An 11,177-nucleotide genomic window follows, 5' to 3' on the forward strand; every position below is an offset into this window, starting at 1 on the left:
TCTTTGATAGTACTGTGAAGGAGAGGGGTCAAAGCAGTTAAACTAGCAAATTTAAATATTAAAAGTACTATAATGGTAAGCTTATAAGGCTTCTCAATATGCCCACAACCAAATTAGGATCTCACTATGATAGCCTCTAAAGTAAATACTAAGCAAGTAAACGACTTAGCAATTGCTCTTCTGCTAAAGTAAATTCATGTTGAGGTAAATTCATTCAGATATAAGCTTGTCAAAATTATTTTTATGCATATATACATACACACACATATATGTACAATAGCATATATGCATATATAGCATATATATGCACGATATATAAAAAAAAAAAGGCCAACTATTGGAGGACTTGCAATGCAAGTCTCTGAACAAATAGGATACCATCTGTAATCTCAGTTGCTAATGAAATACTTGTACAAACATTTGGAGTATTGGAAATAAAAAGATGTGACGTGATAGCAAACAGTCATCTTGAAATCATGGTTTACTGATTTTGAGTCCTTGATTGCTTTCCTACCTGGCTAGGGATGAAAGGGACATATATTGCATTTGTGCTTTATGTTCAGCACTTGCAAATAATTTGTTTTCTTCTGTATGTTCACAACCTGTGATAAATTTTCATCCGTTCTTCTTGCTTTGCAAACAGCTTGCTCTCTTTCCAAACATCCCAACACTCAAGCTGTTACTAATGGGTTATTGTCTCTTACTTATCCAATAGTTTGTTGTAGGTAGGTACAGGTGCAGGTACCTACTTATTAAGTCTCAGAGGTTAGGCTTTTTACTCATGGCTAGAACTTGTCTTCCTTTCACTGGTGGCCTAACTACTTGTTCTGGATCATAATGTCTTTATGACAGATGGCATATGTTAAATTCTGAAAGCAAAGAACCCATAAGGAGTAACAATGCACTTTGTGAAGCACTGATAGCTAGTTTGGGAGTATAATTTTTAAACTGCTGTCTCACCAGAAAGAAAATGCTTAGAGCGAAATTTTCTTTCAGAGTAACCATTTAAATCTGTTTATTGGTTCTAATTAAAGGCTTTTCACTTATGGAATCACTTGTAGTAGTAGTAGTAGTTTGACTTTCAGCTGAGAAAATTCATCAGTATGCAAAGAAACAAGATGGTTTATAAAACATCCTCTGCACACTGCGAACTAGTGGCATTTCAGTTTAAGGTAAGAAAACTGGCTAAACTTCCCTGACTTGGCCATGGCCAGTATGCAGTACCAAGACAAAATGTTTCAGATGGGGTAAGACCACAAACTTAAAAATGAAGCTAAGAATTGAGAAATCGTTTTTGAAAGTGGAACTTGACAGTGCCTAGTATCTGAAGGGAAAGTAGGGTGGTTTTATATGTCTTGATAGCTTTGCATGTGCAGTCTTTATCTAAACCCTTAAGTAGATGAGCAACGAATAGTGCAGAATACTGAGCAATGTAAAGGGAAGCAAATAGTCTCAGAGGAAGCACATCTGCCAAGATTAGATGGTGGACTTAATTTTTGTTACTTACAGAAAATAGACTTGCATGAAAACAAGGTGTCTGCTGTCACCTTTGCTTGCAGGCCCCTCACCAAGGGGAAAGTGGGACCAAGGGACGCGGGAGCGGGACAAGGAGGGGGAGAGGGGCCGCGTCAGCTGCTGCCACCCGAGCCAACGTGGGGCTGCGGGCAGGCAAAGCACGAAGGAAACCCAAACTATTTCCTGCTGTTCAGAAATCATCCGGAGCCAGGCCGAAGAGGCCACATCTAATGCGGATGTGAAACCGCAAGAGGCAGCGCCGAGTTCTCTGCGTGCCGGTCGGTGGCTCCCCCAGCACCACAGGGGGCCGGCATGGCGGCAGTCCGCGCAGCGCTGAGCAGCGGGGGTGTGGAGGTGGCAGCAGGACCAGGGCAGACAAGAGGGAGAAGAGGGAGTGGAAGAGCAGAGGCCAASGCAGGGAGGTTGCCCTGCCGCACCCCTTCCCTCCCCATGCCGAGGCACAAACGGTCGGTCGTGGGCCATGAGGTGCGGGGGCTGCTGCACAAAATGGCGCCGTGCCCGGGGGCGGCCTGAGCGGCGGCGGCAGCAGCTCCGAGGCCAGGAGCGAAGCTTGCGTGTGCTGAGGAACACGTCCCAGCGCGAGCAGCATCCCCACAGCCGGGGTGGGCTCTGGGGCTAGCTGTGCTTAGGTGAAACCTTCAAGTTTTACTGTGCCCACCATTGCTTTTCTTTTCATAGATTTGCTGCGCTAACTACTCTGAGTAATACCGGCCGATTCCTTGGCTAAATGCAGGCTGCCTCACTGGCATCACACACTGCTTTCTGTGGTAGTATGTGCTCATGTGCCATTGCCAACATAGGCAACAATAAAGAACCTTTTTTTCAGTGTGGGAAAGCTCTGCTATCAGCAGCAGAGTTTATTAGGTCTGGTGGTGCAGAGCTGTGTCACCAGATGGACTTTGTGTGTTTATGATATATGTGTTTGCACAGGGGAAGGATACAACTGTAATAACTGGTTAATAGATGAAATAGCAAGAACTGAATTTTCTTCATCAGTGAGTGCTGCAATATTAATTTACAGCAATGGAAGATGAAATTATGTCTGGTGTTTCCTTTTGTGACTAACAATGAATAATGCAAATAAATCAACCCTGTTTTCCAGAGAGGACTTATTTGGTGTTTTTAGTTAACTCTCTGGGAAATCAGAATCACAGAATCATAGTCATTATAGTTGGAAAAGACCTTCAAGATCATCAAGTCCAACTGTAAGCCCTTCGACACCCTGCCTGCTAAACCATGTCCCTAAGCGCCTCATCTACGCGTTTCTTGAACACTACCAGGGATGGTGACTCCACCACTTCCCAGCGCAGCCTGTTCCAAGGCTTCACCACTCTTTCCATGTAGATTTTTTTCCTATTATCTAACCTGAACCTCCCCTGGCGCAAATTGAGGCCATTTCCTTTTGTTGTATTTGTAGTTATTTTGGAGAAGAGACCAACCCTCACCTAACTGTTAATTATTTGCTAGTTATTTAGTAGAATATTAATATTGGTAATTATTTAATAGAAGAATCCTCATCCTGTTCACATGGAGACACAGCTTTTTAAGTACACTATTAATAGTCAAGTTCAGCTCACTGGAACTAGCAGAGATTGTGCCACATAAAAGAACTTCTTCCAGAGAAAACTCTGAGAAGTGTTCTCATAGGTACTTAATCCCCAAATGGATTTGGTCTTTTACAGAATTCTTACAGGTTCCTAGTGGAGATCAGATCTGAGTCATCCAGAAATAAGCAGCACAACACCAATGATGGGTTTTGTTCAGCAAGGAGATACTCTCTTTTATTCCATATTCCTCTGGCTCATTCTGAGTAGTGCATCCCTGATATTTAAACAAACCTGTTAGATATCCAGTTAACTCCATTATGAACATAATTTCTTCCATAGATTCCCTGTGTTCTCTCTCTGCCCTTGGTTTTCATTATTAAARGAGCAGTGCAGATATATACAGAGAAAAGGAGGTTTTTGATTGGTTATTATATTTTTAAACACTGACCTTTCTCTTTCAATGTAAGTAATACCTGAGATCATCAAAAGTTCCTTTGTGCCTGTCTGCCACTTTAGGTTACAACTAACATTTCATAACTGCGYGCCACGTGTTATAATACACAGGAAATGTCTGTGCAAATGGAAAACTTGAACTTTGACTCATGCAGTTACTTTTAGTGTTTTCCTCAAAAACACGTGAAAATAAACTGATGGTATTTCTAGTTTGCATCCCTCCTGGTATTATATGTTCACCCTAAATTAAGTTTTTATGACATGGCTTTTATGATTTTCAGCCATTATCTATTCTAAATGTATATTGTTAACCTGTTATATTAGACAAAAATAAATACATTTTAGAGATGTAAAATTCACAGTTCCTTCACTTGTCAATTTGAAGGTTAATTTAAAAGCTGAAAATAAGATTAAGTCTGTATTTTAAAAATTAGAAATTAAACTGCTTACAAAAATCATGTGCAATTTGTAACAATACATCTACCAAAATGGTAATGAAATCTTCTGAAAGTTGTTAAAATTTATGCTATTAAACGGGATATTTTTCCTGTTCAACTGCATTGCGGAGTATTGTTCTATTTGAGTAACACTTTTTGTTTGAGTATTTTTRAGTAATTTTTTTTTTTACTACTTATTTGAGTAAAACTTCAAAAACGCAGATATTTGAGCAACAAAAGAGCAGAAACTGCAGTGTGATCAYACTATTGCACTAGCCCTGACCCTTTTACCTTTCTGATGTGATACAAGGACAGGTCTTACACACTTAAAGTTTTGTATCAAAGCCTACTATCGTCCGAGGAGATGCAACCGAAAGAATATTAGGTACATCACGTTAGTGGGGAGTTTCTTGGAATTTTCCTTCCTATTCTGTAATAACAAAACAGAATGAAACAGTCTGTGTTTGTCAAGGACAAGCAACATCAAACCGAACTTATTTCTCTTAGTAGTGTGACTGACTTGGTGTATAAGCAAACAGTGGTAAATTCAAAATTTAGAAGGGCTTGTGCTGCCCTGAAATGTGAGCTAGACTAAACCACACTGTAAAATGTGTATTTGGTGGAAAAGCTCCACTGCTAGTCATGAGGTTATTGAATTGGGAGGTCATGGTTTGGGCYCTGTGAGTCAGTGATGCTGCTTTGGTCAATGTTTTCGTGAATGAGTGGGATATTGCAGAAGAATACTTCCTCCTTTAAAATATGTGATCACCAAGTCTCCAGATCATCTCATGGAATTGGATTATTCAAAATCAGCAGGATGAATTGTAATGTAGAGAATATCCTTTGCACTCATACTACTACTACTGAATTTTCTTCTGATGCTTCTACCTATCATTAGATGAGGAATTGCCCTGAATTGTGCTGCTCTGTGCTKTAGCTAGCAGTCAGTGCACAAATGACAGGCTTTAGAAAGGCTTTTCAAAAGATTTTACAAACTTTCTGAGCTACACGATTCAAAACRTTGAGGGAGAAGCTCCTTGAGACTGCACCTTCCGTTACAGGACATTCCTGGAGCACCTGTTCCTTTGGAATTTTCCTCTATAGAAAATGAGGAAAACAGTTAAAATATGCATACCTCTCTCTGGTGGAAGGAGCCTGGAAATTAGGAGAACCACAGTGAGCGCTGCTTGTCCACTCTGCTTCCCTTCCCAGCAAAGCGCTGTGGCAGTCAGGTGGCTTACATAGCACTCAAACACACAAAAGGCAGAYAACGTTATTTTCATGGTGGGGATGACAGACCACGAAACAACAGAAACTTTAGTTAACTCCCTCACCTGCCTTTCATGCTTTGCCAGCTTAAAGCCCTCCATGGTTTCCTTTGTGCCTTTCAGACTTCCTTTGCTTTTCCCTTTCATGCTGTAGCATGTTCCAGTCCTCCGGCACCTCCCCTGCTCTCCAGGACCTCTCGGAGATGATGGAGAGCGGCTGAGCAATAACCCCGGCCAATTCCCTCAGTACTCTTGGGTGCTTCCCATTGGGTTATTGGGACAAAGGAGACTGGGTGCCCTGCAAATGAAACGAGAATGCTGCAGGTTTTGTTATTTTGCCCGGCATCTTGCTGTATTAGGGCACATGATAGTTTCTAGTACAAAACTTCACAATACGTTGTTTTGAACAACAGCAGAATGTCTTTCATGCGGTGTCAGCTGCGAAGGAGCAGGGCAGCCCCRGAGCACTACGCAGCTGCAGTAGTTTGTTAGCTGTGTTTTGATCTCCCAGCGTGTGCTAGTGTTTGCTTTGGTTTACGGTCTATTGGAAAAGCAAAACTAAGCACTGTGTTGTGATTCCTGCAGGAGCAGCACAGCAATGGCCCCTTCCCTCCTGCCGCYTTTTTTGTGGCACAGTTGCATGAGAAGCTAAACCCGATAGGAGTCTTCTGTGGGAGTCTTGAAATAACTTGCAAATCTCGCACACGATGTTGGTTCAGTCTTTTGAAGCTGAACATGACTCATGTAGGCTAAGAGAACAAACATTCCTTTTGGGAACACCCCTTGTCATGTAGAAGATGAGATTTCTTTTCAAATAAAATTTACATTTTTATTACAATAGAGTGGATGAGTCACAAGTTGAATAGGTAAAACATCGAAAAGAAAAACAGAAAGGTAATGTAACGGGACACCTAGCTTTTGATCTTCAAATAAAAATCAGCAATCTTGCTTTTATATGTGAGAGAAGCGGAGTTGGCTTTTGGTTGCACATGGGCGTTGAAAACCAGTCTGAGCAAGTAGTTCACAGCTGCTATTTGATTAAAGCAGAATAGCTGCAAATTCCAAATAAATGGAGGAAGGAAAGGAAGGAAAGGCTTTCCTTCTTATGCCGTGAGATGCTAAGAGCTGCACCCTCCGCTTACCTAATATAGTCAAGATCCTCACTTAATTCAGCATGGCCCCTATCTCACCTTGAAGACGTTTTATTCCTCTCAATGGAAGGTCTGCTTTACTTCTCTTTATTTCCTTCCTCAGGCACATTAGGTCCCATTAGGACATTAGAACACAAGGTTTCCCTTCAACTCACACGAGTTTTTAAACTTCTTGGCTGTAAATCATGCTGTAGGAGGTCATGTGAATCAACGTTAAATGKCACCTTACCCAGATCTTCAGCAGCCACCATCACTAATCTACTGGCCAAAAGGAGACTTTTCTTTCAGTACTAGAGCTGAAACCTTTTTTTGTTTTGCTAGTTTTGATTCTACGACTGAACATAGCAGTGAAGATACTTTCTCAGATTTCCAATATAGTTTGGGGTTACAAATGCTAACGCAGAGGACAGTCTTTTAAATGAAGAAAACAATGCATCTAAGAATGAAAAGGTGATGGTTTACCATCAAAATTATTAAAAAGCAATGTTAACTGACATTAGTATTAGTTAAGAAACAAAATATATATATAAAAAATTTTGAACTTTAAATCAGATGCTATACAAAAGAATTGAGGAATCAATCTCCAGACATGAAAATATTTCCATATTCTGATTTTCTCTCCTCTTCCCCACTGCTCCCAATAGTCTTTACAAAAGGGAGCTGTTTCAAAACAGGATAGATTAGGCTTTGATCTGTCCTTAGAAGGTCCTGAGGTAAAAGTGTTCTCTCGTTTACCAGAGATGGAAAAAGTGCCGCACCTGAATTTATTCAGTGAGACTTGCAAGGAGCCTGTTAGGAGAAGGACTGGAACTGTTAGGAGGGTGAAAATGCACAATGTCAAATCCAGACTGGGAGCGTTCGGAGACTGAGGTATTTGGTGACCTTCTCAGTATCATCCTTCCCTTTGGTACAGAAATGCACTTTCATCCTCAATCTTACGAATTCGTATCTCTGCCTGTTGAGGTATCAGATTCTGTGACAAATTTACCTCTCCAAAAAGACAGGATATTGCTTGAGGTCTATTACAGCTGCCCATCTAAACAGGCTTTCAAACAGTTGTAGAACACATCAAAAAGTTTAACTTCTAGTCTATGTTAAAATCCATTTCCTTTCCCAATATGGCGTAAGAATGTTCTGACATGCCCCTGGTTAATCAGCGTGCTTTATTTTCTAAAGAGAGAGGTAGGTTTGCCCAGCCTGAACCAGGGCAGCTTGTACGGAAGGACCACCAGATGTAGGATCTTGTGGTCTTTCCTCATTCTTAACATGAAGATACTAGCAGGGCCCTTTGAGCGGCCCTCCAGGCCCATACACAGCACGTGGTGGGAGGACAGAGGAGCCCGAGGAGCACTTAGCCTAGCCCTCCTCTCTTGGGARCCCCCAAAAGAGCCTAGCTTCTCTTTGGGGTTAGGGAGTCCGCAGGAGAAAGCTGGGACTGGAGACCACCTACATATAAACAGCCTCAGTGGAAAGATTACAGTATTGACTGACCAAAGAGATCTATGTGAGAGTTCAGACTTGCATGAAACAAAGTATGTGAAAGTTATTAAAAAACTTGTAGAGATTTAGTTTTCTGAAGAATTTGYAGGCACTGCTTCTTTGAAACTAGTATCCTTTCTGCATACTCCTAATAKTTTGAGGTATATAATGGAATACTATTCCAAAAAATCAAGTGCCCATCACATGATCATTCAGCAAAGGCTCAAGCAAATAGCTTTCAACGCTACAGCTTTTCAACCATCACACCTGCATGTGATATTTCTTATTACCTCTAAATAAGTACCACCCGTATTCTCAGAGTGATGACTTAAAGGATAATTTACATGTTATATCTTTGAAAATAYGCATACCCCATCCCATTTCTACAAGCTGACTCTCCCATTTGACTTGTTTCCTTCTTATGAAGAATACCTACAAATACAGGAATTSGGCACATTCACGGTTTCCCTCACTGTGATACAGTGTAATTCGTGCAATTCTGTAAGCCACTCAGGTGAGTATCTTCCAGAAAGAAAGGGTGAAAGTGCCAGGGGAGGCAAAGGGAGAGCAAGCAAGCAGGGGGAAATCAAAGCCAAGCCCCACCCGTTTTTTGTTGCTGACAGGACTTAAAAGAATCAGCAGGTAAACAAATGTTAAGACATGAAAATAGCTCCATTTAACACACACACCTAAGCAGGTTATACATAGAATTTATTCCATCTCTGTCTCTCAATTTATTTTCGATATCTATGTGGTTCCTATATATGTAGTTACACAGGAGATGCTTCCAAACACATGRGATCTTTTCAAGAAAGCAATGACTGGAACAGTCTAAGAAGCAGGTGTTTTGGGATTGTGTGGAACAGAATTCCTGCATTCTTCCTCATTTTAGATTTTTCAGGCTTGCACAGGGAAGCTATGGAAGAAGCTTCCCATCTTCCACAACGAACCAAAGGCCACATGAAACCCTTTGTTACACGGTTTATAGAGGCCAACTCTGTCATCACCTCARGAGTTTGCTAGTGACCTCTACCAAATAGTGCACTCTATTCTCCCCTGTTAAGCTGTATCAATACATCTCCAAGAACTTTAATAACTAGGCAGACAATTCAAAGAACTAAGCTTCATTTTTAGTGCATTTAAWTTTTTTTCAAATATTTAGAAGCTCTGTAAGCAGAACAGAAGACARGATACAAGTCAGTTTTAAGCTTCTTTTATTCAAGCAATTGTTGCTTCCCAACACCATCCGCTCCCAGTTACAGTTTGACACATACTGTAGAAGATTGTTCTTTTTCCAGCAGTCTCACATACGGGTTTGCCTTCTGTGTAGGGATCAATATATACATAAAGGTTCTTCAGATGTATAATGCCACTTACCCTATGTATGGAGATAAAGTATTATTAAGAAGGATTTCAAAGAATCATTATATTCTATTRTCAAATGCTCTTAAACAGTTTTTAAAGTAGCATACACTGTAGTTATATATATATAAAAAAATATATAAAGAGATTGTAACTGCCTATGCATCTGATTCAGCACTAAAAAAAAGAGCCTTTCGTGTCTGTCCTTGGGGATGGGGGTTAGGAAGAGCAAAGGGCAGGGAGCAGGGCAGAGCTTTTCCAGATGCTGGCCCAGCCCAGCGTGCTGAACGTGCAGCTGCTGGYCACTGTTACAGAGAAGGGAATGGGAGTCAGCACAGTCGATGGAACTGAGCTTCAGGGAGGCAGAGTCAATTAGGTTTTTATATATAGGAGGAACAGAGTAATTATCCTCCTTCACAGATTACTTATTCCTGAAGAGTAATTTGACAAGACTGTTGCACAGCTGTTTAACTTGGTCCAAGCTGCAAGCACTGCAATTCAGTTTGCTGCAGTTTCAACTAAGGGCTCCAAGGGACAGGTCCTGCCTCAACTGCAGGGGTTCCTTCACAGTGACAAGGGAGGCTGCTATTCTAGTGGCTTTTGAAGCCAGGATTCAAGACCCTCCATTGCTGCCAAAAGAAAAAGGCTGAAGCTGTTTCAAGCAGAGGACTCAAATCCCCTATTTACGAGAAAYCCAGTATCAGCCAGTCTCTGGTTTATGAACTAAAAAGAGGGACAGAACTAAAACAAGAAAGGATCCTGCTTAACCTCAARAGTGCATCATCTGCTTAAACATTTGTTAGTTTAAAAAATGGATTTTAATAAAAATGGTACACSTTTTTCTCAATGACAGGTTTTGGAATGGCCGTTTTATCATTTTAAGAAAATGGCACTGAATGGTAACGCTTATTTACCTACATTAACCACAATAAAAAAAAATTCAACCAGAAAATAAGCCATCACTCTATGTAACAGGCACTAATACAGTAAGTATATTCTAAGTAAGGAAGAATACAGCAGCAGTGTTAATCAATTACAAACTGGAATGCTGGAAACCAAAAGATTAGACAGAGCTACATGAAGAATATTTTCGTATCTTTAATAGGACAGAAACCTTTGTTCATGTCTTCTGGTAGTCGTCGTCTTCTTTTGAGCTGCACCTACAACACAAAGAACAGGTAAACGAGCAACTTTATGCTTCTTCAGATTAGCTTAAGACAGTTCTGTAGGCATTAAGGTGCACTGTTTCTATTGCATGTTTTTCTGTATCACCAACTCATTTCTTTGTTCTATATCCCTATGTTAAGAATAAAATACAAAGCAACAGAGAAAACAGGCTCTTACTACATCTGTGTAAAACTGCCACCAGAWGGGCTGCCTACTTTGGGCCAGGGCAAGTTACTTTCTGTATTTAGCTAGCAAGCAACTAGTATTTCATTAAATGTGAAAGCTGCATTTCCTATTTCCTGCATGAAAAAGTACCTCAGTATCTGGTAATAAGAACAGATTACTTCATTAATAAAAATATTAATTAGAATATAAATCGAGAAGAGACAGGTAGACAGTGCCAAATAATAACTAAAGCCACCCGTCTCCTGCCTGTTTCTGTAGTTAGCTCATTACATCTCCTCGGTGGGGTATGTCCCACCAGCAGCATGACTGCTTTGCCTCATTTTTCCATTCCTGAGTGCACTAAGAGTGCACGACTGCTGCCATTATGTACCTAGAGGGACACAAAAACCCTCCTTAGTTTAAAGCAGTATTACAAAATACATGAAACCAGTGGGTTCTGCGCACCTTTTCAGAATACATTAGCAAAAATGAAAAGATGAACTTCTAAATATTGCAAAAGAGAACTATTMAACAGCAGTACGGAGCTGAGGTTTGATTTCTGGACTCCTCATGTTGCATAACCAACTCACAAATGTTTCAAGCTGTTTTTAA

General features: G+C 40.6%; 1 long non-coding RNA gene across 1 annotated transcript; it reads right to left on the reverse strand.

Annotated features, from left to right (window-relative positions):
* Positions 1-9,183: 9,183 nt before the first annotated feature.
* LOC112947603 lies at positions 9,184-10,909 on the reverse strand. The gene is made up of 2 exons (XR_003249445.1): positions 10,348-10,909; positions 9,184-9,249 (listed from the first exon to the last, which is right to left on the reverse strand). It is a non-coding gene; the product is annotated as an uncharacterized LOC112947603 (long non-coding RNA).
* Positions 10,910-11,177: the final 268 nt, after the last annotated feature.

The sequence above is a fragment of the Nothoprocta perdicaria genome, unplaced genomic scaffold (assembly GCF_003342845.1).
Source record: "Nothoprocta perdicaria isolate Ctin4 unplaced genomic scaffold, notPer1 scaffold_24, whole genome shotgun sequence".
NCBI lineage: Eukaryota > Metazoa > Chordata > Aves > Tinamiformes > Tinamidae > Nothoprocta > Nothoprocta perdicaria.